The sequence below is a fragment of the Betta splendens genome, chromosome 1 (genome assembly GCF_900634795.4).
Source record: "Betta splendens chromosome 1, fBetSpl5.4, whole genome shotgun sequence".
Taxonomy (NCBI): domain Eukaryota; kingdom Metazoa; phylum Chordata; class Actinopteri; order Anabantiformes; family Osphronemidae; genus Betta; species Betta splendens.
In genome coordinates this window covers 11,116,714-11,140,082 of record NC_040881.3, presented here as the reverse complement: position 1 = coordinate 11,140,082, position 23,369 = coordinate 11,116,714, and the positions used below count along the sequence as shown (strand labels likewise).

General features: G+C 44.9%; 1 long non-coding RNA gene across 3 annotated transcripts; it reads left to right on the top strand.

Moving 5' to 3' along the window:
* Positions 1-19,847: 19,847 nt before the first annotated feature.
* Positions 19,848-22,585, top strand: LOC114861466 (uncharacterized). 3 transcript variants are annotated; one of them, XR_003786804.3, is made up of 5 exons: positions 19,848-20,305; positions 20,717-20,778; positions 21,018-21,136; positions 21,639-21,830; positions 21,934-22,585. It is a non-coding gene; the product is annotated as an uncharacterized LOC114861466 (long non-coding RNA). The 3 variants fall into 3 exon arrangements; XR_003786803.3 differs by lacking the exon at positions 20,717-20,778; XR_008695296.1 differs by lacking the exon at positions 19,848-20,305 and having other exon boundaries at positions 20,380-21,136.
* Positions 22,586-23,369: the final 784 nt, after the last annotated feature.

Sequence of the window (23,369 nt, the reverse complement as noted above, 5' to 3'; positions counted from 1 at the left end):
CGCTGGGATGTGATGTGTTCTCTGGACTCAGACCCATTCGTGCAGTAACGCAGCCTGACGGGGTGTGAGAGAGCCGTCCTCGTCCGGCTCCGACTCCGTGTCTGTTTGCTGTCTATCCCCGCTCTCACCTCCGGGCTTAGTGCAGGACGGGACCGACGAAATAGAGGCGAAGATGAAGAGTGAGGAAACACTGGGAGGAATATAAATCAAGGCACAAACGAGAAGATAGGAGACGAAAGACGGGGAAAACCTCCAAATTGTTTCTGCTCGTCCATCTCAGCGTGTTCCGGTCCTCTTCAATCACACGCACTTCCCCCCGCGTGTCCCTTTCTTCTCCCCTTCCCTTGAAGTCGGGAATCTCCGAGGAAGCTTGCTCCAAAGGCTTCATTTATTTACCACCACGCCAGATGTGTCACTTTGTCATTAATTTACCAGCGTCGCATTTTAACGCGAGTCGAGGCCGCGTCTCATATCCGTGCGATGAATCCTCGCGCTGCATTCTCACAGTTCCCTGCGGTCGGAGGGCGCTCGGCTTGAGCCACTAATGAGCCCTGATGTGACCCGTATATTAAAAGCAGAAATGCACTTTCGCTCTCAGCTCCGACAGTCATTATCGTGAATCTGCCTTGTTTTCTGTTACACTGGGGCCCTAATGTGTTTTATTTTGATAACACTTCGAGCTATGAATCAATTATGGAACAAAACCTTGCTGAGTCTGACGTGTTTTATTTTAAATCTTTACAATTCACACTCGTAAAGCGATCACACCTGAGACACACCCAGCGAATCAGGATCCGCCCCCCCCCCTGTAAATTAGACGCGTTTGGGAGTCTTGCGGGCGCGCGTGCAGCTCTCGCGTCTTCACAGCTCGCGTGCGCGCTAAATATTCAGGCTATTGCACAGACTTTGCATCACTGGAGTAGCGCAGACCGTTCCAGTTCATTAAGACGTTCACATCAAACACGTACATTGATGATGAAAGACGATATTAGAAGCTTGACGGAAGCCTCTCAATAACACGGCGGGGCGTTGGAGCAATGAGGGTCTTGGACAAAGCTTAATTTATTAATCAGCGAGCATGCAAAGTTCACGTGGGGCTCGCCGCTGATTGCCTTGTCTTGGCTAATTCAGTGAGCAATATTCATGTTCTTAAAGAGCGGGCGCCGAAGAAGAAAGGAGCAAAGCCACAGACTGGCGACACGAGGCCACACGGGAGCGGTCCACGAGGATCACGCTCACAGCCCGTTCCGCTTCCACCGCCGTTGAATTGAAAGGCTCCGCTCGGGATCGCGGATCGGGAGCTCCGGGGACCGGGTCCCAGCGGATGAGACCCGTGATTAGGCTGCTCAGGTGGGAAGGTCGCGTGAGGCTGAGCGCTCCGTGGGTGGGCTTAGAGCCCGACGGGCCGCAGCGCTGTAGTTCCGGCCAGCGGTGTCACGTCACGTCTGCTTTCGGACTGCAGATGAGACGCGCTGCTTCATTCTGGATCATCTGGAGCTTTAATCCATTAGCAGCGCCAGTAGGACGCTGCATTATTGAAGACGAGAGATGACAAACGCTGGAGCTGAGGATGCGGCCAGCCTCGCATTACACGCTGCTGCTGACGTCGGTCAACAACTTTTTTTTTTAATTGCAGTTAGATTTTTCTGTTTCGCTCTTGTTTCTGTTTGCTATTAAGGAAGGTGAAACTAAGAAAACTAACTTTATTATATTTGTGTTTAATCATTTGTAATTAAATGTCATTTTCTGGCTTAGTGGCTGATGAGCACGGCTTTCCGGCTGCAGACACGTCTCTGTTAATTTGAGATGAATTGCACGTTGGTGGTTTTTCTGCTGAGGGAACTAACAAATAAGTTCAGGAAACAACGTGGACTATAATCAATAATAACACAACAATGACCTGCAGTCAGTGAAATAGAAAGTGATGAATATGGTGCGGGAATTTTTATTTATTTTTTGGTTCATATCACATTTGTCATACTTCAAGACAAGTCATCAGTAGTTAATTAATCAATTAATTAATTAATTGATATTATTACTAATGAATCATATGTTATGTTAAAACATACAACATAGAATTAATCATATTATAATATTGACTTATTCTTATTAGTAATAGTATTATTACAGTTTAAACTCTTCTCTTTCTTCTGGATTTCACCCTGTTCCTTGGAGCCTCCATCATTCTTTTGTATGAAAAAAGGTTTTAGTGCAGCAGAAATGTTTTTCATGCATAATGTTCTTTTAGTTGGCGTGGCAGGTGGTGTAGTGGTTTGCACTCTTGCCTCACAGCGAGAAGGTCTGCGTTCAGTTTATTATTACATTAGATTGATTGGAGAGGCTAAATTGTCCGTAGGTGTGAATGTGAGAGCGAGTGGTTGTCGGTCTGTGTGTATATGTGGCCCTGTGATGGACCGGGGACCCGTCCAGGCTGAACCCTGCCTCCTCCTGAGCAGGGACGGCTCCTTCCAAGAACGAGTGGAGATAGTGATTGAGTGGGTTTTTTAGTTGTTCTGACAACAAGTGTAGAACTAATATCTAAATAAAAGTTTGAGTGTTATTACATGCATTTGAAATGGTGTAAAAATAGTTTTGCTTGCTCTGTTTTGGGTATTAGAAATATTAACACTAATTCTGTGATCACAATTCAGTATTAATATGCTGATAATGTATGCACATCATGTTTGCCTGTGAGGGATTTTCCATGTCTATGAGAACACCAGAAATAAAAGTGGAATCTCAGGACAGTTCTCTTTTATTTGGAACTGCTAATTAATTCATTGTAGCACTTCCAAACTCGCCATTATGAATTGCCAGAGAGAATTTTTTGAAATCCAACCCACTCAGCTGCCTCAGGCTTTCTAAGTAAGACACCAGTCAATTCAGCCCAGTGAGTGTTTGTGTGTCACAAAGGTGAAAATCTACATTTCCACCGCCGCGCAGTTTTTAACTGACGGTGAAGAAATGCCAACAGCATGAATGCATACTGTACACGCATAAACACAGAGGCAGCGGGCGGACGCACACACAGCTATGCAACAAACTTCACAACAAATAACGCATTTCATTCAAATGCCAAAATCTTCACATAATAAAATGGACACAACGTGGCTTTTGCTGGTTTGTGTGCGCCTGAGTAATAGTGTCCGCCCGCTGTGTGTGTGCGTGTGTGTGTGTGTGTGTGTGTGCGTGCGTGTCTGTGTGTGTGTGTGGGCATAGATGTCACAGCAGCAGGCGGGGAGGTGTTGATAACTTATTTGGCATTTTGACAGTGATAAAGGACATTTGTTGCCCTTAGCAATGCAGAAAGACACACACAGCCGTGAAAACACACAGTAACACTCGACGTACACAGTCAGGTTTATATTAAATGAGCTCATAGAAACATCTGCATTCTAACCACTTGAAATGGTTCTGGAATAGGACGTGCTGCAGCTACAACGCGGATGAAGGAGCTAAATAGAGTGTCATCAAGACTCTGATGAGCACAAAACAGCATATTGTGAGACGCGTCTGCAGCTTCTTGACGCACACATCAGCAATCGGTTAGGCATGTTTTAGCATGAACACTCATCACGTCCTCTGGGCAGCTCAACAATTAAACTGAAGGAGACGCTTCATACTTTACTTTTGTTCCTCCGGGGCTCAAAGGCAGATGCAAATGAAGCTGTTCAGCATCAGCAGCGCTCGCTCGCGTCGCTGTGCACATACAGTACTGGGTGTCACTGTGAGCAAAAGAGGGAATCAAAGGCAGGGTGCCTTCAAAGCCTCACATAGGTTGTGGAGATGCGAACGTGGATGAAAGCGATGTTAGCGGCGGTAGCAACAGAAGGCACGCAAACACGCTAGCCTGCAGCCCACACAAATGTTTATGGGCCAGGGGAAAATGCTAATGGAGAACGCAAAGGGGAATTAATGTTGTCCAAGGCCACATGCAGCACAGAAAGTGACACTGTCACAGAATATTAAAGCGCCGCACCGTATTTACCCTCCTCTCCCTGTTTGCATGCTCCAGCCAAGACCGCTGCCTCGTATTTTGGTTTGTTTTTAACCGGATGATCTTGTTTCCGCTGTCCCACTTGCTGACACGTTCGGTGAGAATGATCACGAAGGGCTCCGCAGCAGTCACACGAGGAGGAACGGGAACGGGAGGCCGCTCCGAGCTGCTCCGAGTGCAGTGTGTGTGTGTGTGTGCGTGTGTGTGTGTGTGTGTGTGTGTGTGTGTGTGTGTGTGTGTGTGCGTGTGTGTGTGTGCGTGTGCGTGTGTGTGTGTGTGCGTGTGCGTGTGCGTGTGCGTGTGCGTGTGCGTGTGCGTGTGCGTGTGTGTGTGCGTGTGTGTGTGTGTGTGTGTGTGTGTGTGTGTGTGTGTGTGTGTGTGTGTGTGTGTGTGTGCGTGTGCGCGTGTGCGTGTGCGCGTGTGTTCCCTCTCCGTCTTTCTTCTTCTGATGGTCGGTTGTGTGTCTGTGTGGTCCCCTGCTGATTCTGATCTGAGATGAACCCTTATCCGATTGGATCTTTCTCGCTCCCAGGGGGAGGGTCTGAAAATAGGCTTATCCCCTGATTGGATCGTTTGCCCCCGAGGGAAGGGTACAAGAAAGGTCAAAAAGAAAACCGCGCTATCTTTTGGCTGGTGTGGGCCCGGGCCCTGCATTAAGTCAAGCACACACACACAGACGCTAAACACACCAAGGTCTCCAAGGAGATTATAGTGAAGGGTTTGATGACTGTGTGCCGAGAACAGCAAAGACATAAGACTACGATATGATAGCCTCCACACACAAACTTGTTGACCTCAACAAGAAAAAGCCTCACTATCCAGGAATTGTGGAGATCATTCAGCAGCGTGTTGTGCTGAGGACACCAGAGAACAAACGCTGTAATCCAGACCCTCCAGTGCAGGGTTCGGTTTAGCTCCCTCAATTTTCACTTTATACTATATATTGACGTTTTACTTTCCTGAGTTTTTCCTTTTCACTCTACCTTTAGTTGCTCTCGCTTTATACTAAGAATATGCTGCAGTGAAACATCTGGAACACACAATCTATCCTTAGGCAGCATCACATACAGTAGTCAAACAATAACTTTTCCATTTAATTAGCTCATAAAACACAGAGAGAACCAAATGTCATGACATCTTACTTCATAAATATCAAGACTGAGCCCTAAGTGTAGTGATAGTTGTACTCTGGGACACATAAAGGCTCCAAAATGTGGAAAATCTTGAACATTGTTCCAGTTTTAAATTAGATGCCGCACAGTATATGTTAGCATTATATACATAATAAGCAGCAAAGTAAGTAAGTGTATGTGGTAGTGTCTCTAAACTCTTTATGGACCTTCTCTGGTTATCCTCCACGCAGAATGAAAATTAATTAAGTGTTAAAGGCCACAAAAGTCAAATGCTATAAGTTATACTCTCAATATGTTATCAAGAATTATTATTTAGATGGACAACATTCGTAATGCAAAAATTAAAAAAAGTGGTGGGCATCTCGAGACAAACTGAGGCTGTAGTTTTGGAATCCATGCAGGCACGAAGCGCTTCCAGCGACGCGCTGGTAACTGGTGAGGGCTCTGGGCCGTTCTGAGTCCAGCTCAATAGAGTTCACATAATGATTAACAATAGGGCAACGCAGGGGCTCTGGTCCACAGGAAGCGTGACCCACGCTGCCCACACTCAAGACCAGTATGGAGGAACATGCTGATGTGCTCTGGACCCGCAAGCTAAGAGTTCTAATTACTGCATTAATAACTTTATAGGGATTTCAAGCCAGTGCTCGACTGAAGGAAGCGTCGACGGCAACTTTATTTGGGAACAGTCGTTTCCACGTTGTAATTTTTAACATGTAAACCACGCCCCAGACAAGGCTGTGGATTTTGATGATGGTGGTAAAATTTCAATGAACCAGCTGTTGAGCACACATGCACTACTAAATTTGCAAGCACTCAGACGTCTCCCCATCTCTTGAGCGCGCACGCACACGCACACACGCACACACACACACACACACACACACACACACACAGTCGGTGTATGTACAGTAACACTTGTCTGAGAGGAGATAGAAATAGATCAAGCCGTGGCCTGTCATAGCAGGAGTTGCCCATAATGACAAGGGGTGTTGTAGGCAGAGGAGACAGGAGGTGAAGACGAGAGCGGAACAGAAGCAGAGGGACGCACGGAACAGGGGGAGTGACAGAGCGTGTGGGAGGCAGGTGGAGACACAAAGCCAAGAAATGGAGGAGAGAACGAATCAGCCACCACATTTAGGAAGTGGCACAGTGAAATGAAAGAAAGGGATTTCAGGATTTTAAACTGCTGATTGGACAAAACAAGTAATTCGAGACTTTAATGATATCGACTCCTAAGTCGTTTTTATTGGGGGAGGGGGTGGATTTAGATGCTGCGGATGCTCCAGTGTCACAACATGAACAGTGTGATTGCATCTGCTTCTCTGATTAACTAAGTCTCCATCCAGATCAGCGAACCACACCTGATGGCATCTGTAATTAGGCCTGTTTCCTGTTTACAGTCGCTGTACTCTACACTTGACTTTAGCACAATGTTAAACCTCACACCCTGCATTTCCTGTTTTATTTTGTTAATCTCCACTTCCTGTTTTTACTCACATTGTCCCTTTGACTTTTACTTTAGATTCACCCTATGCATTCAGATGCCACTGTTCATTACATACCATTGCCTTGGGCTTTACCTCTGATAGTGTGGCTAAACATACTAACATACTTTAAATGTAAAAAAGGCTTAACTCATTAACTGAAAGGTTCATAACATTAACTGGCTCCTGCATCATTTTGTCCAGTCAGCTTGTTTACGTCAGGGCTCCACAGTATGTTCTCCTCCAGAGGATGTGTCAGGTTGGCCTCAGGCAGGCTGCCAGATTACCTGCAGAAAGTGTCTCCTTTTCCATAGAAATGAGAATAAATAGCCTCAGTGTACACAGAAACGTATCGGTTTCCATGACTGATATCTCCCCTGCTCTTCTCTGTTGCCCTTCCTACTTAACCTCCTCTTCTGCTGTTTAGCATCGCAGTAGGAGTAGTACTGGACTGTGTTCAGCCATGCATATCACCAACATCACACACACACACACACACACACACACACACACACACACACACACACACACACACACACACACAGATATAAACAAACAAAGCCATGCATAACAGATGTGTTATGACAGGTGTGATTTGATTTCACCTTCTAGGACACGAGGCTCTACAGTATATTGCACTGAAACAATATGTGGATGTATTTAATGAGTGTAAAGCTACAGAGAAAGGAAGACAGACAATATGAATGTGTCACAAAGCAGTTGTGAAATTCCAGACAGATAAAGACAAGAAGGTAAATCTGGGCCTGACAGAGGAACCTTGTGAGAGACAAGCGGAGACAGGAAAATACCAGAGAGATGAAGATGCAGAGAAAATAGTAACACACACTATCTTCTAACTTGGTGAAACAAAAGTCCACTTTTCAGCCCGATGACAGGTAATCAATGGGGAGAACAGGGGAAAATACGATAACATGACAAAACGCAAAGGAAGCACATGCTGCAGCCCCACACAGAGGTACCAACACACACACACACACACACACACACACACACACACACGCACACACACACACACACACACACACACACACACACACACACACACACACACACACACACAGGATTTAAAGGTCATCAGCAAAGTCTGACTACCCAGAAGACAGCTGGCAATCAATAGAAGGAATACGAAGATGGAACAATAAGCAGGAAGGCTGTTATTTGAGTATTTGAAGTATTTTGTTTCCTTAAAGATGAGAAAACGTAGCTGTTGTTTCATCTGACCTTCAAATGGCGCGAGCTGTGCAAGGAAGGACGTTCCATTGAAGACATACAAAGAAACTGCCTCAGTCTGGACTGTTTACTCCTGGTCAAAGACAAATAATCACAGATGCATCCATCATTCAAAGTTATTCAGTTCATTTATCTCGTACTGCATAAAAGTGATTCCACAGATTTATACAAGTAAAAGAAGCAAGTTTCATCAAATCTAATTGTCTTATGTGAAAGGCATCATCTGTCACATTACACAACGAATAGTGACACATTTTCAGAATAAAGGTTTTACTTTTATTAAAATAATAACAGTATTGAAAATTCAAACAAAATGTATTGTAATAAAATAGTAGATTTACATATATATCAGTATTTCAGTGTGAATTCCCATGAGTGTTTTACAGTGTACTACTGTAGCTATTAGAGCTACTGAGACTTTTACAGTGTTCTGTGTTTACGTTTGTGCCTGCCTCCGTGCTCAACAGACATTCATATCAGCTCCGTGGCAGCACTCTGTGAAATGAGAGCTCTTGTGCATTTTGAGTGATACTTAATGAAAGTAAAACGGCTTTACACGAGTGTGCGCCTCCTCGTGCGAGCGTGTCAGCGCGGGATTACGTGCCGGCGCCGTGTTTGGGCCTCGTCGGTGTCAGACCAGTGCGGCCTGCAGCCCGCGGTGGGTCTGCTGCTCGCCAGAATGCGCCTCAAGTGCTCCCCGAGATACGAAAGGGGCCGAGAGGTGTCCCAAGGACACACTGCAACGGAGCGACGGCGGAATATTAGTATGTGGCTGATATTCCACCGCCAGCAGCGAGGGTGATGTACAGTAGGTGTCTCCGGGGGATTAGAGCCGCCTGCTGCAGCTGGTTCAGGCTATTTTCTAGCTCGGGGGCGAGTGGAGGGATCTCGTGCAGGTGCTGCTTGAGTCTGGCTTGTTTGGGGAATAAATGTGAAGCGCGCCACCAGGCGCGGACTCAGATAATGACACAAACATGCAAAAGTAAGTAATATATACATGCGTTTACTTGACCTGCATCTCCAGGATCACAGCTTTGCCCTCGGATCAGGGGTAAAGCAGAAGATCACACCGTTATTGTGGTATTTGCTATATTATAGTGATAAAGGGAGGAAGAGAGAGAGAGAACAGGCGTCTCCAGGGACAGTCACGTCTCTATACTTTACTATATAATCTATCTCCATTAGGGACAAGTGATAGGTTCTGATTAATAGGAGTACAGACATTAAGCACACACATACACAAAAGCGTAGAAAAACTGGCATCGGGGCTTATTAGCGCCTCGCAACCATCGGCTGCACAATCACCGTGATGTATTATTGTTGTGTCGATTGCAAATGCAAATACAGTTAAACTGTTGCGTCGCGTGTTTGGTTTTGTCTGCAGGACGTGTGATGGAGGAGGTTCCAACGCGTGCGCTAACAGCTGATCCACGCAGGTAAAAAATAAGCAAGCGATAAAAAGTTATTCATAATAATGCAGTTTATAGGTGAGTTTACAACAGCGTAACAGTTTACTGTGACATCCATTATTTATTTATTCTCTCTAAACCCATAAAGCACAGGAATTTGTTGCAAAACGCCTCATCAGACACTTGAGTCCATTCACTGCTGGAAACAATCTGGACGGTCTTTTTATTGGGCGTTGAACAGCATCTTCTTTCAAGCAAACTGATAGATTTGAGAGTTTATTGCGTTTTTGCAAAAAAAGTACCATTTACTGCAAAAAGTACACACTTCACTTGGATATGAACTCATAAAACCAGGCCACTACTCTTTTTAATGTTCCAACTGTGTATCTGTGGGCTGAGAGCGGGTGAGGGTTAAATTAAACACAATGCTTGGCTGCTGTAACGTACCCTGGGCCACGGCCCTATATAAATCAATTAGACGGGAAATCTTTAACATCATCAGTGCGATTATTATCCAGCTCTATCTTTGTCTCTCCATCTATGTATCTATCTAATCCCACTAGGAGCCTGGGCTCCCAGCTCTCCTCCACCTCCCCGCCTGCCTCTTCAAGCCCTTTTCTTGGCTGTGTACTCACCAGCAGATCCAACTAAGCCTTGCGCGGTCCACCTTTCATTATATAACCAGAAATAGATTTGAGTCAAGAGTTTTTCACCCGGAGAGCCCGCAATACACGCTTCTCCACTCTCGGTGACACAGCCCCTAGACACGGCAATTTCATTTCTGTCTGTGTCCGGTGCCATTCAATCCATATCTGCTCCCCCAGTTGGCGTTCGCGATCATGTGCATGTATGTGCATGACACCAGCTCCACACAGCACTGTATTATCCCCGTGTGGCTTTGAATGGCAGGGTTGAGTGGGAACATTAAACCAGCTGCTCCTTAATCCCGTAATGAGAAAACCAGTCGACCACACACACACACACACACACACACACACACACACACACACACCAGCCCAGTAATCTGTTAGAGACAATGCTTTTTTTTAATCCCAATCCCTCTCTTCCTCATATTGATGACACTAAGACTCCCTCTCCTCCACTGCGACTAATCACTTATCTGTTTATCTCACCACGAACACTGAGGAACACAGATTGCCTTTGTGAGGCCGTCTGTTCCGCGCCAACGGGCCAAGAGGCGGAGGGACGGGCTGGCGAGCATGACGACGCACAGATGTGCGGACAGACAGATGCCCGGTGATCAGTCAGTGTGTCGCTCCAGTCGTACTTAGAGCCCGGGATTAAGTTTGGCAAAGGAACTGGGGCATGTTTTACAACGTGTTTATTCCGGCTGCAAATGAAACACGCGGCGCGCGGCGTGTGCGAGGGCGCGGCGGGGCGCGTGCGCGCGTCAGCTGAGCGCATGCAAACAGTGCGGTAACCAGGCAACTGATGCGCCCATAAATCTAATAGGACCTCAACCGGCGTGGTGAGTGTGCCACACGTAGAAACTAAACACAACACTTCCACGCAACAAAAACTTTGACACACATTCTCTCCCAGACGCGTCCGCATCCAGAAATAGATGACAGCGAGCGCGCATCACACGCTTTGTTTAGGCCTAACGATTGAGACGGGCGAGACGTCGGGCGGATAGAAAGGAGCCGCGTGGATGCTAAGTGAAAGGCAAAAGGGGGGAGACGGGGGGAGGGCGTGGGGGGAGGAGGGGGAGGTAGTAATCACAGTTCCACCCAAACAGATCTTTCTCTGGCTTTTCTCCGGCCTAAAAAAATCAATAGCACTTCTTCTTCACTCTCGCTCCGCCACCAGTTCCACCCAGAGCAAACATCAACACGCGGGGGGCGCGTGCACGTGCGCACACACGGTCGAGATAAAAGAGCGTGCGCGCGCGCGTACGCAGGAGGACGAGAAAAAAAGACGAGGCGCCGATCACTTTGGCGCAGTCACGCGCGCCGAGTCGCGTGCGCGGAGCCCCTCGCCGCCACCAGACGTGAAGGTTTGATCAATACAGTAATATCAGTGTTTACAGCGGCCACGCTCGCCGCTCTCCTCCACAGTTTCTCCGCTTCAGCCCTATTTTCTTACCGGCGCAGAGACGCGCACGCGCGCACATTTATCGCCGCTTGGACACGGTTAGCCCGTTGGCGCGCGCACAGACGGACGCGTGGGGGAAGCGGCATGAATAGGAATGAGCTGGTTTCCGCTCCTGCCGCTCGCATACGATCGCGCACATTAACTTTTTATGGCGCGTCCGCCGATTTGTGTGTCGCACTTGCGCAGATCGCGGCGTGTAGATGCGCGTTTCGGGATAATGGCTTGTTTGTTTATTTGCGGCTCGACGCCGGTCCGCCCTCTCCTATTGATTAGTGCTCCTGCCTCTCTCTTTAGATCTCCTCCCAGTTGGCCGCTTATGAAAACACTATTGTTGGGAGAGACAAGTACTTTGCCTAAAGGCTTCAAACGCTCCGTGCTGTGATTTCACAGGTGGTCAAAGCCGGGCCCAGCCAAAATCCACGCAGCGTCGGCTGAGCCCTAGTTGTGGCCGCATTGAACTCTTACTTAATGCCTTTACAAAAGCAGAAACTTTTTTTTTCTTTCCCGTGTTCATCCTGACAAACATTTACAGTACGTCTGGTATTAGGTCCGATGTCTGGAGCTTGTCTCAACTGGTCTCGTCTCAAGCGTTCCCCCTGAGCTGCCAATAAATCCATGAAAACCATTAGCTGGTGGCTGGGGACTCGAGCTCGTCGTTTAGAAACACACACACACACACACACGCACGCACGCTCACGTCTTCACAATCCAAATTCCGCAGGCCTCCATTGTGCTTTTTTTGTTACTCAAAGCTCCGAGCTCTCAGCTTTCAGCGACAGATTATGACTAATCTCTTTACAGCATTAGCTCTGTTCCATCCGTACCTGCCGTCGAGGTATTCACGCCCCAAAATGGAGCGGAGTCACTGAAGCGCTCAGGTTTTGTGCGAAGCGAATATGCGCATTACACGCGGCATCTTTAGCGCCGGGGCCTTAAAGTGAATGCAAACAAATGTGATGAGCTCCCAGATACTGTAACGTATGATGCTCTCGCCTGCGAGTTAAATATAAACACACCGCTCTGGTTTCCTCCTCCTCCCACTTCTATTGCTGCTTCTTCCCCGCCCCCCCTCCACTCCCCCCCACGGGTGTCCCTCCATCTTTCCATTTCCTCTCAGCACTTACCTCTCTATCCCCTCTGCTCCCCTCCATCCCTGGAGGAGAGAGATCCTATCTGTTCCGCCCCTCCCCTCTGCGCCGCTGTCCTCTTGACCCGCGTCAAGGACGCAGCAGCCCAAGCCTGCGAACTTAGCAGAGGCCTGAATGTTTCAGCGTAATGCGCTGCGCCGGACGTTTGTCCCGTCCTCCACACCCTCCGTGCACCTCCAGGGCCTCGTTTCTGTGTCGTAGCATGTATTACGGTCTCCTTTCCCTTCAGCGTGGAGTCAAACTCATCTGCAAAACTTCATTTCTCTCTGTCATTACCCACACACACACACACACACACACACACACACACACACACACGCACGCACACACACACCGTCAAACCCTCATGCTGGAATAAAAAGAGGGGATGAATAATCAATCCAATGCCCCACTAGTTTGTGAGAGAGCAACGAGGACGACTGTAGGAACTCAATGTGCAGTCAAAGCCAACGTGAAGGTTTACGGAGTGCGAGGAAACCAGGCAGCGTGAATATTCAGAGTGATGAAACGCAACCCGAAGGCTTATGAATCTTTTAGGGAATTAGGCGACAGCTACCGCTACACGCCGGGACGAGGCTGATTAACACAATGCGAATTAAACACACAACTTCTGTGCGCTTTTTCAAACAGGCGGCGCTTTGACTAATCGCCTGCCACGTCCGTAACTTTGCCTGTAAAACGGGAGATCCGGGAGCGCAGCAAGGCCCCGCTCGTCGGCGCCAAACGGGATTCAGACCCAAACAGCTTTAAAAGCGGTCAGGTTGTTTTGGCAGAGGAAGCGTTGTACAGTGAAGCCGGCTGCTGCTTTGTTAACCGACTAACGATCTGCGGGCCGTGGAGCTGTTTAAAGAATAAACACGTCGCTCAAGGGAGGACCTCAGTACAATCCGCTCTCATTCATAAATGCATGTCTTAAGGACTATTTGTCGCAGACTCACCAGACACACACACACACACACACACGCACACACACACACACACGCACAACCAAGAGGTGCCAGCGCCATCCTCTGAACAAACCGGCAGATCCACTGTAGCTCACCTCTGACTACAGTAGGTCAACTGCATCTTTATTCCTGAAATCAGCCCCATTAATAATGCACACGGCTCCATCAATATTTCAGTCATAAGCAGACATATTTCTGTCCTGCCTGTAAGACTGAATCATTAATGGCCAACGGAACTCTTAAAAACAGCACAGCAGCGCGTGTGTGTGTGTGTGTGTGTGTGTGTGTGTGTGTGTGTGTGTGTGTGTGTGTGTGTGTGTGTCCGTCCTGCGTCCTCGCCCCCTCGTCCCCGTGTTTCAGCCCCATCTTCCATGATTTGAGTCACAATCCCCAAATCAATTTTGCAACAGTGATTTAAGACTGTGCCGCGCTGCAAAGTCCGCGCTGCTGATTAAAAGGAAATTAGTCTTTATTTTTAAACCACATCATCAGTTGAGACTTGTCTCCCGGCCCTGATCGAATTCCCCCGATTTTATGCCCAAATTGCTTCTTCTCTTTTTTGTGCAACCGTCAAGTTTCCAAAGCAGTGTGATGCTTTTCACACAGTTGCGTAGCTCAAAAATGTCAGTTTCGACTTCAGGTTGCTGTGACCAGGAGCAACAGACGACGCTCGGCTCCCGAAGTGAAGACTCGCATCTCACCAGACGCAACACTTAACGCGAATACCGTTCGTTAGGATCAAAACCAGACGTTCTCAAATGATTAGTTTAAGGACGACCTGAGTAAAACGGACAAATTATCCTCACACGCTTAGAAATAAAAGGTGAATGGAGCACGGCTGTCGCCGCATGAAAGCCGCACCAGCGTCACTAACGCCAGAGCCTGGAAATGTCTTCACAGCTCCCTGGTTTCATTGTCATCAGTATTCACTGACCAGAATGGATGAGAGTAATAGCTGGTAAAATGGCCTGACTGTCACAGAGCAAATGACTTTCATTTCAACGCTGCGCCATCAAGCAGCAAAAGCCTCTGACATGTAAATAGGAGACCAAAGGAAAAAAGGGAGAGAAATGCATTTATACAGAAGTCATTGACATGTAAATACCACTGGAGGGAGATGAAAGATGAGGGGGGGGGGCAAAAGAGGAGACAGAGATGGAGTCAGAGCGGCAGAAGGCTTTTGGGTTTTGAAGCGCTGTGATGGTCCCCGCTCTCATTCAGGTGTAATTTAAAAGAATCTGTCGGCAATTTGATTGATAGCTTCTTGGACGAGTCTTTTTTTTTTTTGCGCGGAACATAACCCACGAAGAATGAAAAAAGCACGGGGGCCCCTGTCTCTCCTCTCCAGCCAGCCGAGTGCGGCGCCACCCGTGTGGGACACGGTCGCACGCGAGTCACATAACATCCGCTCCGTGCGCGCAAACGGCTTCCGAGGCGCGGCGCGCGCCGCGCTCCGGCGGCTATGGCGGGCCCCAAGGGTCACTAGAACGGCGTTTTTAAAACGCGTTTTGTCAGGTTGTGACGCGTCATGTCAGGTTGTGACGCGTCACGAGACGCGTCTTGGTTGTTTACGAGACGCGTCACGAGACGCGTCTTGTTGGGTCAAGACGCGTCACGAGACGCGTCTCGTTTGGTCTATGCAAATTTTTCCCCGCCCATGTTTTCCCACCACCAATACATTCAAAGTGACTTGAGCCAATCACTGATGACTTGGAACAGTCAAAAGTAGTAGATGACTGATACTCACTGACAATGTGTAAACAGTAAAATAGAACTGAAAATAGCCCCTTCCTTGGCTATGTAAGAACATATTCACCAAGTGCTGTAGATAATAAAACAAGATAATAAAATAAAGCTAAAAGTTTTAAGCACATGCTTATATTGAGCACATGCATGCTTAAAATATGAGTTTATAATTTTTATTTTTATTTTAGAACATTCGGTGATTAAAAATAACATTAAAATATAAAAATTTTGTAATTAAACGCAAAGATTAGTCTCTAATGTCAACAAGAAGAGCCTCATCAAAAAATTGTTCATCATTAGGGGTCACTCCTATTCTTCTGTTTTGTGTGGTACACCGCGAGTTAGGGGATTGTGTGTGGGAATGACCATCAATGAGCAGTGCTTTGTGGGGTGTGTGAAGAGTGAATTGTGCTTGCTTTCTACAAAGGAAGTGCACCAAGAGGTGCCGTTAGTTTGTGTCTCATTACCTGTACAGTCTAATCTGAGCAGCAGACACATGAATGATATTGCCTGTAAATAAGTACAGGATTTAATTGGGCATTCAGTTAATTGGACTTGCTTGCAAGAAGAACTCTTAAAATAATTTAATGTATGTTCCTATAAAGTCTTCACCTTAGCCAAATGTGCATAGTTTAATAAAGAATGAAAATGCATCAGCCATCCTGTACGGTGTGGTCTGCTGGAGCAGCAGCATCACAGTGAGGGACAGGAAGAGACTGGAAAGGATCATCAACAAGTCCAGCTCTGTCCTGGGCTGCACTCTGGACACGGTGCAGGAGGTGGGTGAGAGAAGGGTCCTGGCTAAACTGACATCCATCATGGACCAGGACTCTGACCCACTGGAAGACTCACTGTCTGCTCTGGAGAGCAGCTTCAGTAGCAGACTGATCCACCCTCGCTGTGTGAAGGAGAGATATCGTAGATCCTTCCTACCTGCTGCTGTCAGACTGTACAATTAGTACTGTATCAGTGGTTTATGTAGCAACCTGCTCTGCACAACATTTGTGTAAATCTGTAAACGATCATGTATATTGTTACCGGTACAAATCTTATACCCATTACTGTGCAATAACCCTGCAATGACCTCATTCTCACTCCAACTGTACTGCTTTGTACTGTGCCAACACAAACTGTTCTGTAGCTGTACTCTCGCTGATCTGTACTGCTGTTATGAGAAGTAATTTCCCAACTGCAGGACTATTAAAGGTTTTCTTATTCTTATTAAACTTTCGCCCTGTTGAAGTTACCTGCAAGTTCCCTCGTGGTAACTGGGCCAGATGTCAACCGTTCTGGACAGCAGCAGGTGACAGCAAAGGGCACAGGGACTTGAGTGGACCTACCTGAATCCATGGCTTGAACTTTCTTCACCGTTTTCATAAGTATCACTATGAATCTCTTAGTATGTATCACATGCATGTCATAGCGCGCAAATAAAGTGACAATGACAGTATCATAAATTAGCTGTATGCTTTGATAATATAGAAAATGACAAACATAAGCGATTGCTTCGGAGCAGTAGATTGTGTCTTTTTTGCAACCATCAACCTCTCCTGAATTTTCAGACATGTAGCTTTTAACATAATAAATACACTGCACTAGAACAGTTGTGTGGCTTTACTAACAGGACCAAAATATTTCCTGGTGAACCATGTGTAATTCAAACCCACCAGATGTGCAAACCATCAAGAAGAAAAGCTTTAAAGTGAACTAAACTCTCTCATTAGTATTGACCTTAATGTCTGACCAAAAGTTGAATGATTTATCCACACACTCTTTGGTCCCTTACGGTAATAGGTTAACAAAATTACGACAAATGTTCTCAAAAGCAAATCTACAGGAAGGATCACAGTAGGAGCACAAAGCTGCAGTTGTAGCTGTTTAATGGAAGGGGCCGCAATCAGAACAAGACTCCTGTTGAATAGTCATCTGCCATGGCCAGTTGTGGTGAGTGGAGAGGTGGGGGGTTGGAAGAGGAGAACAGGTTGGAAACTTCCCGGTCCAGGAATGGAGTCATCTGCAGACAGGCAGAATTTAGGAAAAAAAAATGCACAAGAGAAATCACAAAGTCATGACCCGAACAGCATCTATGTAATTGTGGTGGAAATTTCCCATAAAGAAGCAGATGAGAGAGTTGTCCTTTTGTGCGATTTATTGAAATAATAAAGAAAATAAAAATAATAGGGAAAGCAAACAAAAAGCATGGATGTTGATCGTGCACATCAACAAACCAAAAACCAGCTGGGGAGATCAGTGCACACACCACGAAGGTGTGATGCAAAGAGCCCACGATCCGCAAGTTGCTTCTGCCTTTTAACCCCTTTCTCTGGCTCTGGTGGAATGTCTCTCTGCAGCAATGGAATTGTTTGTGCCACTTTATCTCGCTGTGAGTGAGAATATTTGCTTTCTCACTTCTGCACCATCATGTCTTGTTATCCAAATGAAGGAACACCGAGCTTCCAAGACAAGATGCATTCGTTTTAACAGCCTTGGGTCTGGTGGGGAGTCAGATAGGATGGAGCCAGAGTCCGGGTGTAAAAGACAAACATATATCATTAATTATTAGTCAGTCAAATGGAACATCAGATGTTTAGACTTGATGTACGACAGGGCGCAAGAGATTAGTTGTTTGTTGTGTTTCAGTTCAGTATTGCACCTTACCAGCACAGGACGACTGTGTTGGATAAGAAATAGCACAAAGGCCAAAATTTTCCAGTACAGTAATATAAACATGTAGGGGAAGGTTTCACATGTGTGACATAAATCTGTTTTATTTCATTGCCCTTAATAAACAAACAAAAGAAGTTTATATACCAAAAACATACGATTTTCAAAAGGTTTTAAATTTTTAAACGGGTCAATTTGAGTGGTAACATAACAGTATGGTTAAGCAAAGCTCTGTGTATCAAGGTGTCCATTAAACCAGCATAAATAGCAGCATACATAAGACAATGTTCAAAGTGATCTGTATTGCAGGAGATCTCACTACCCTTGCCACAGCTTGTTTAGTCTGCTAGCATCAGGAAGGAGAATTAGGAATCCATTACAGACTATAACCAGCAGTCCAGCATCACATACATGCATACGTACCTATTCTTTGATGTTTTGACAATGCAGCAGCATCACTGAGAGGCTGGACAGGCTCATCATGAAGTCCAGCAGGGTCCTGGTTTATGCTCCGGATACTATGCATGCGGTGGGAGAGAGAAGGGTCCTCTTGCTGAAACAGACAACAAATGACAGTCACACGGTTAGAAAACAGGTTATGGGAGAAGATGAGCAAGCAAATCCCTGTCATGAAATGTGCTGGACTTATTATATATTATATATTATATATATATATATATATATATATATATATATATATATATATATATATATATATATATATATATATATATATATATATATATATATAAAATTGACTAAAGTGCTTTATATATGAGTAGTTAACAGTGCAGTGAGAACCATATCTGCAACCATGTACTAATTAAAATATAGAGAGTAAACACAAAGAGTAAACACATTGTAAAATACAGAGTAATAGTGCAAAAGCAAATAAATCTTTGTCTGCTTAAAAGCCAGTGAAATAAAAATATCAACTGGTATGAGTGTAAAACCTCTAAAGACAAAACATACAGAAGATAAGCGCATAATTCATAATGCTATGGTTTATATAGGAGCATGGTTTACATGTTGCAAGTTAGCAATTACAATAATACAGCAGTAAATAGGAACCTCCTGCATGCCTCATGTATCCCTACCATTCACTATTATTTATTGCTGTTATGATCAACAGTATCAACATCCTTGTCACCGTTTTCCCTGTTATAATGGCATTGTTTGGTGCATAATAATCATTACTACTATGACCGTCTAAAGTTTTGGATACTTTGCTGATATTGTGTTTCTAGGCTAAGAATTAACATCTCTACGTGTGTCAACCTAATGCATTTCGAAAAGGGCTGTTTTTAAAAAAAGCAACGCTGACGTGTTTGTTCTGGACCACACTGTTAATTAGCACAGGTGTGCTCACAGCAAGAGCCCGTGCAGCTAGACAGAAAGCAAACTAATAACACGAGGCTCCACGCAAGAGCCGCTTTTCGTACATTTATGTTGCATTCTCGTGTTTGTGTTCTGTGACTGAAACAAGCGCAACCACGAATAAATTAGCAAACAACACCGAACCAAGCTAAGCCCAACGAGTTAGCATAAACGCAGCTAACAGCATACACATACATGTCACACACAGGTAACAGTTCTGATATCGTTCCTGTTCGTAAACGTGTTCCTACCTACAAAGTCGAAAATTATCCAAAGCAAAAACGTTCAGCGCACTTCCAGCACACACACGGAGCTTCTCCGAACTAATGTCGCAGCGAAAAAAGCAAACTTTACCGGGCCAAACATGCGGCAAAGATCCCTTATTAGACAAAAATGAGAGCGAGCGCTCACACTGACACGCAATCGCGCTTACAGTACAGAAAGCCCACTGCGACAAACTTTTGGAGCTTTAATTTAATTTTTACTATTATTACTTACCTCCATCGCATCATGTTAATATCCAGTGCGCATGTGTCGTTGTTTGAACTTTTATTGGTCCTCCTAAAGACTGTGGAGGACATTCGTCTTCTTTTTCTTCTTCTTTAACTCTGGTGATTCTTCTTCTTCTTATCCTTGGAGCGTCGAGCACCCTTAAACTTCATTTACCGCCCTCTACCTTCTTCTACTCTCCTTCGATCCATTTAATATACTCAAATTCACGGAAGTGCTGTTAGTTTAGGATTTAGATTTTCGCTTTGTATTTTCTCTGATTAACACAAATAGTTAAATTATGAAGGTGTTTATCAACAGTCAATTGGATTTAATAATAGGAAAAAAAAAGAATTAGTACAAGCAGAAGCAGCGAAGATTTGCATACATCAACAAGTAAATTTACCACATTTTGGTACGGGACAGAAGGTGGCGATGGTGCGCAATTTGTCTAACGCAAACTGCCCATAAACAAAAGCAAAAAAGAAGAAGAAAGTTTTCGACAACGCTTCCAGGACAACAAAGGGCAAGTTCGTCTCAAGGTCTGTTGCGTTTTCCTTCTTAAAACACTGAATTAGGGCGTCATAGTCTGCACTCTACCCTGTGTATTACTCGCCATTGATGTGAGTCCCCTGTGTAACTTTGCTGCATTGTAAATAGTTTAATATCTAAAACTGAACTCGATACGAAGACTGCAATGCGGTGGCATTAAATAAATGCGTGCTTTATAGTTATTCCATAGTGCCGGTTAAAATGAAAGTCAGAACAGTAGTCAACAGTCTACAGCCGCAACAATCACTTGCCAGTTGGAATGTTTCAATGAAACTTAAGGTCCAGCCTGGTAACAAATGTAGTGTCTAAACATTGTCGGTTTCAACGAAAAGATGCGCAGTTAGAAAGAATTAAGTTGAGTTAGCTTGAATTTAACCAAGTACCATAATATGTCTTTACAGATTTCTTACACTGTGTTTAGACTGAAATGGGACCATGTCAGATTCTGAACACTGGGCACACAGTGAGCGCTTTTGTTCTTAAATTACATATGTGAAGTGATTCGAATACCTCCATTAATTTGTAATGAAATAAGTAGTAGTAGTAGTCAGTTACTGAGATTTTGTTTCTCCTCCTAAATAGAATTCTTTGTTTTTACAAAGATAAAGAGCGGGCAGTACTATTTATAGCTGACTAAATGTCTGGATTATTATATTTACTTGATATATATGTATGTGCTTCACTGTTTCTTAAATTATTAAGGTGGAACCCACAGATGAGGGAGGGTGAGAGAAATTGTGTGCCACAGATGTCTATTCAACCTGTTGATGGTGCTGAGGCTGTGTACCATGCATAACCCAACTGATGCTCCCACACACAAAGTACGTATTAGTAATTGTGTTGTCTTTTTTTGCTGTTTTTTTCATATTTTCTAGCTGTGTCCTTATAGGCAGCCCTCACTAGGAAGCAGAAGAAGTGGAGCGGTCAGGTAATTGTTATATAGACATATGTAGTGCTTACAAGCGCTCCAGGTTGGTAGACTGAGCATCTGAAACTTGTCCTTTCAACTGATCAAGGATTTCACCAAGCCTGTATACAGGTCTGTACACAGGTGTGTGACTGCTTTTCAGAAAAAAAATCTATGACAGAAATGTCAGGTTAGGTTGTAGTTGAGGTTAGTGGAGATTACAAATATTCTGTAGGTGCGGTAGTGAGTGGTTCTCTGTCTGGTCTAGGGTAAACCACTCTTTTTGCCACCTCCAGCATATCTGTGACTGGAATGTGAAGAAGTATTGGTAGATGAGTGAGTGAAGTTTTCAGTGATAAGTCTAACAACTCAACTTTTAACCTCCTCCCTTGTGTCACTCTTGTTTGTCGTTTTAGGAATAGGAGCAGTTAAGGATACCAAAATGTCCTGAAGCTGGCCTAGTCCCTCTTTAGAAATTACAAACCTGCAGAGGCTTCAGTACAAGAGTGTACACAAGCAGTTGCACTGTGTTCAGTCATCCCTCAGATTGCATTGCTATTAGAAAGGCAATGCTGAGCAGCCTTGAGACAGAGACCTGTGTCCCATTGGTGAGTACTGAAAAAAATAACACCTTTTGTTTACTGCACTGCAAGTCTTGTTTTAATGTAAGCTGAAGCGCCCAATAACAGTCTGTGTTTCTGTGTCTTGCAGTTTTCTCTCACAGGCAAGTGAAGAGTGCTCGAGTAGGGAAGTGGGCTGATATAATTTTTGGCTTTGAGGATCTGCTAACAGGGTCTGCCCCCTTTGCCACGTTTCCAGTGTCATCAACCAACTGTTTTCTTCCTTGACCAGCTACACCACTGGGTATTACAGTCCACCACTCCACTGCTGCACACCCATCTCCTCTTCCAGGACTGTGTGTATGCTCAGCACCACAACTTGTAGCAACATGAAGACAACTGTAGCTGCTGCTGCTGCGGGGGCTTTCCAGGAACAAACTTGGTCAGCAGCCGACACTATACAGCTGGATTAAGCATGGCCAGCCAAACACAATCGAGAATGGCTATACATGCATAGCCAGTAAGCCATCCTGTGATGATGTTAGTTAAACAAAGCCAAGGCAACCACAAGCAAATTAATGGACTGTATTATATTAAGTGGTATTTAATTACATTATAGTGTATGTCGTTTAATTTTTTGTATTGTGTTTTACTAGTCCTATGTCTAAAGCATTATACACATATGTGCCTTTGCTACTCAATATTTAGGCAATTAATGAAGTCTACTTTGTGATTTATTAACTGGTTTTATTAATCCTGTGAACTGTTTTTAAATAAATCATTTTTTTGGGCAATGAAAAAAATCTTAAGCAAAGTGTTTGTGTTTTAGAACATACAAGGGACTATCAATGGCACAACAAAAGTTTCTAAAACACATTTTTGTATGAGTATTAATGGTTTAAAGATATGAGGAGAATTATATGAAGAGATCTACTATAAAACTGAAAGTATGCAAAAGAAAATAATTTATCATTCTAGTTGTTATAACAGCTAAAATAAAAAATAAATAATAGCAAATATCAGTTGTTCTCTCTCACTAATTCACAGGGGTTGGGAGCATGCATGATCTTATATACGCTGACAATTAGATTAAAGGTTGGGAACACCCAGATTGCCAGTTTATCATAGTGTTACATATAGACAACAACTCACACCTATAGACAATTTTTACTCCCCAAGGGTAGTGTCTGGAAACACAGGAAGTATTTACAAACTCCACGGAGCAACTGTGAAACCCAAGACCTTCTCACTGTGGGGTAGCAGTAATAAACACCAACACAAATGTTAGGATTGCATCCCTGTGATGAGCAGATGTCCATAAATTTGCCACTAAAACGGATTTCAAAAGCAGATGGAGCTCAACACGCTCAAGACTGTGGAGATGACAGTGGACTTCAGGAAGAACCGCCTGCCCCCCTCCCCATCACAAATCCACAAAAACACACTGCCTACCGTGGACTCATTCAGGTTCCTAGGGTCCACGTTCTCACAGGACCTGAATTGGGCCCCCTTACACTGTCCACAAAAAGGCCCAGCAGAGGTTGTACTTCTTGAGACAGCTCAGGAAGTTCAAACTGCCCCAGGAGC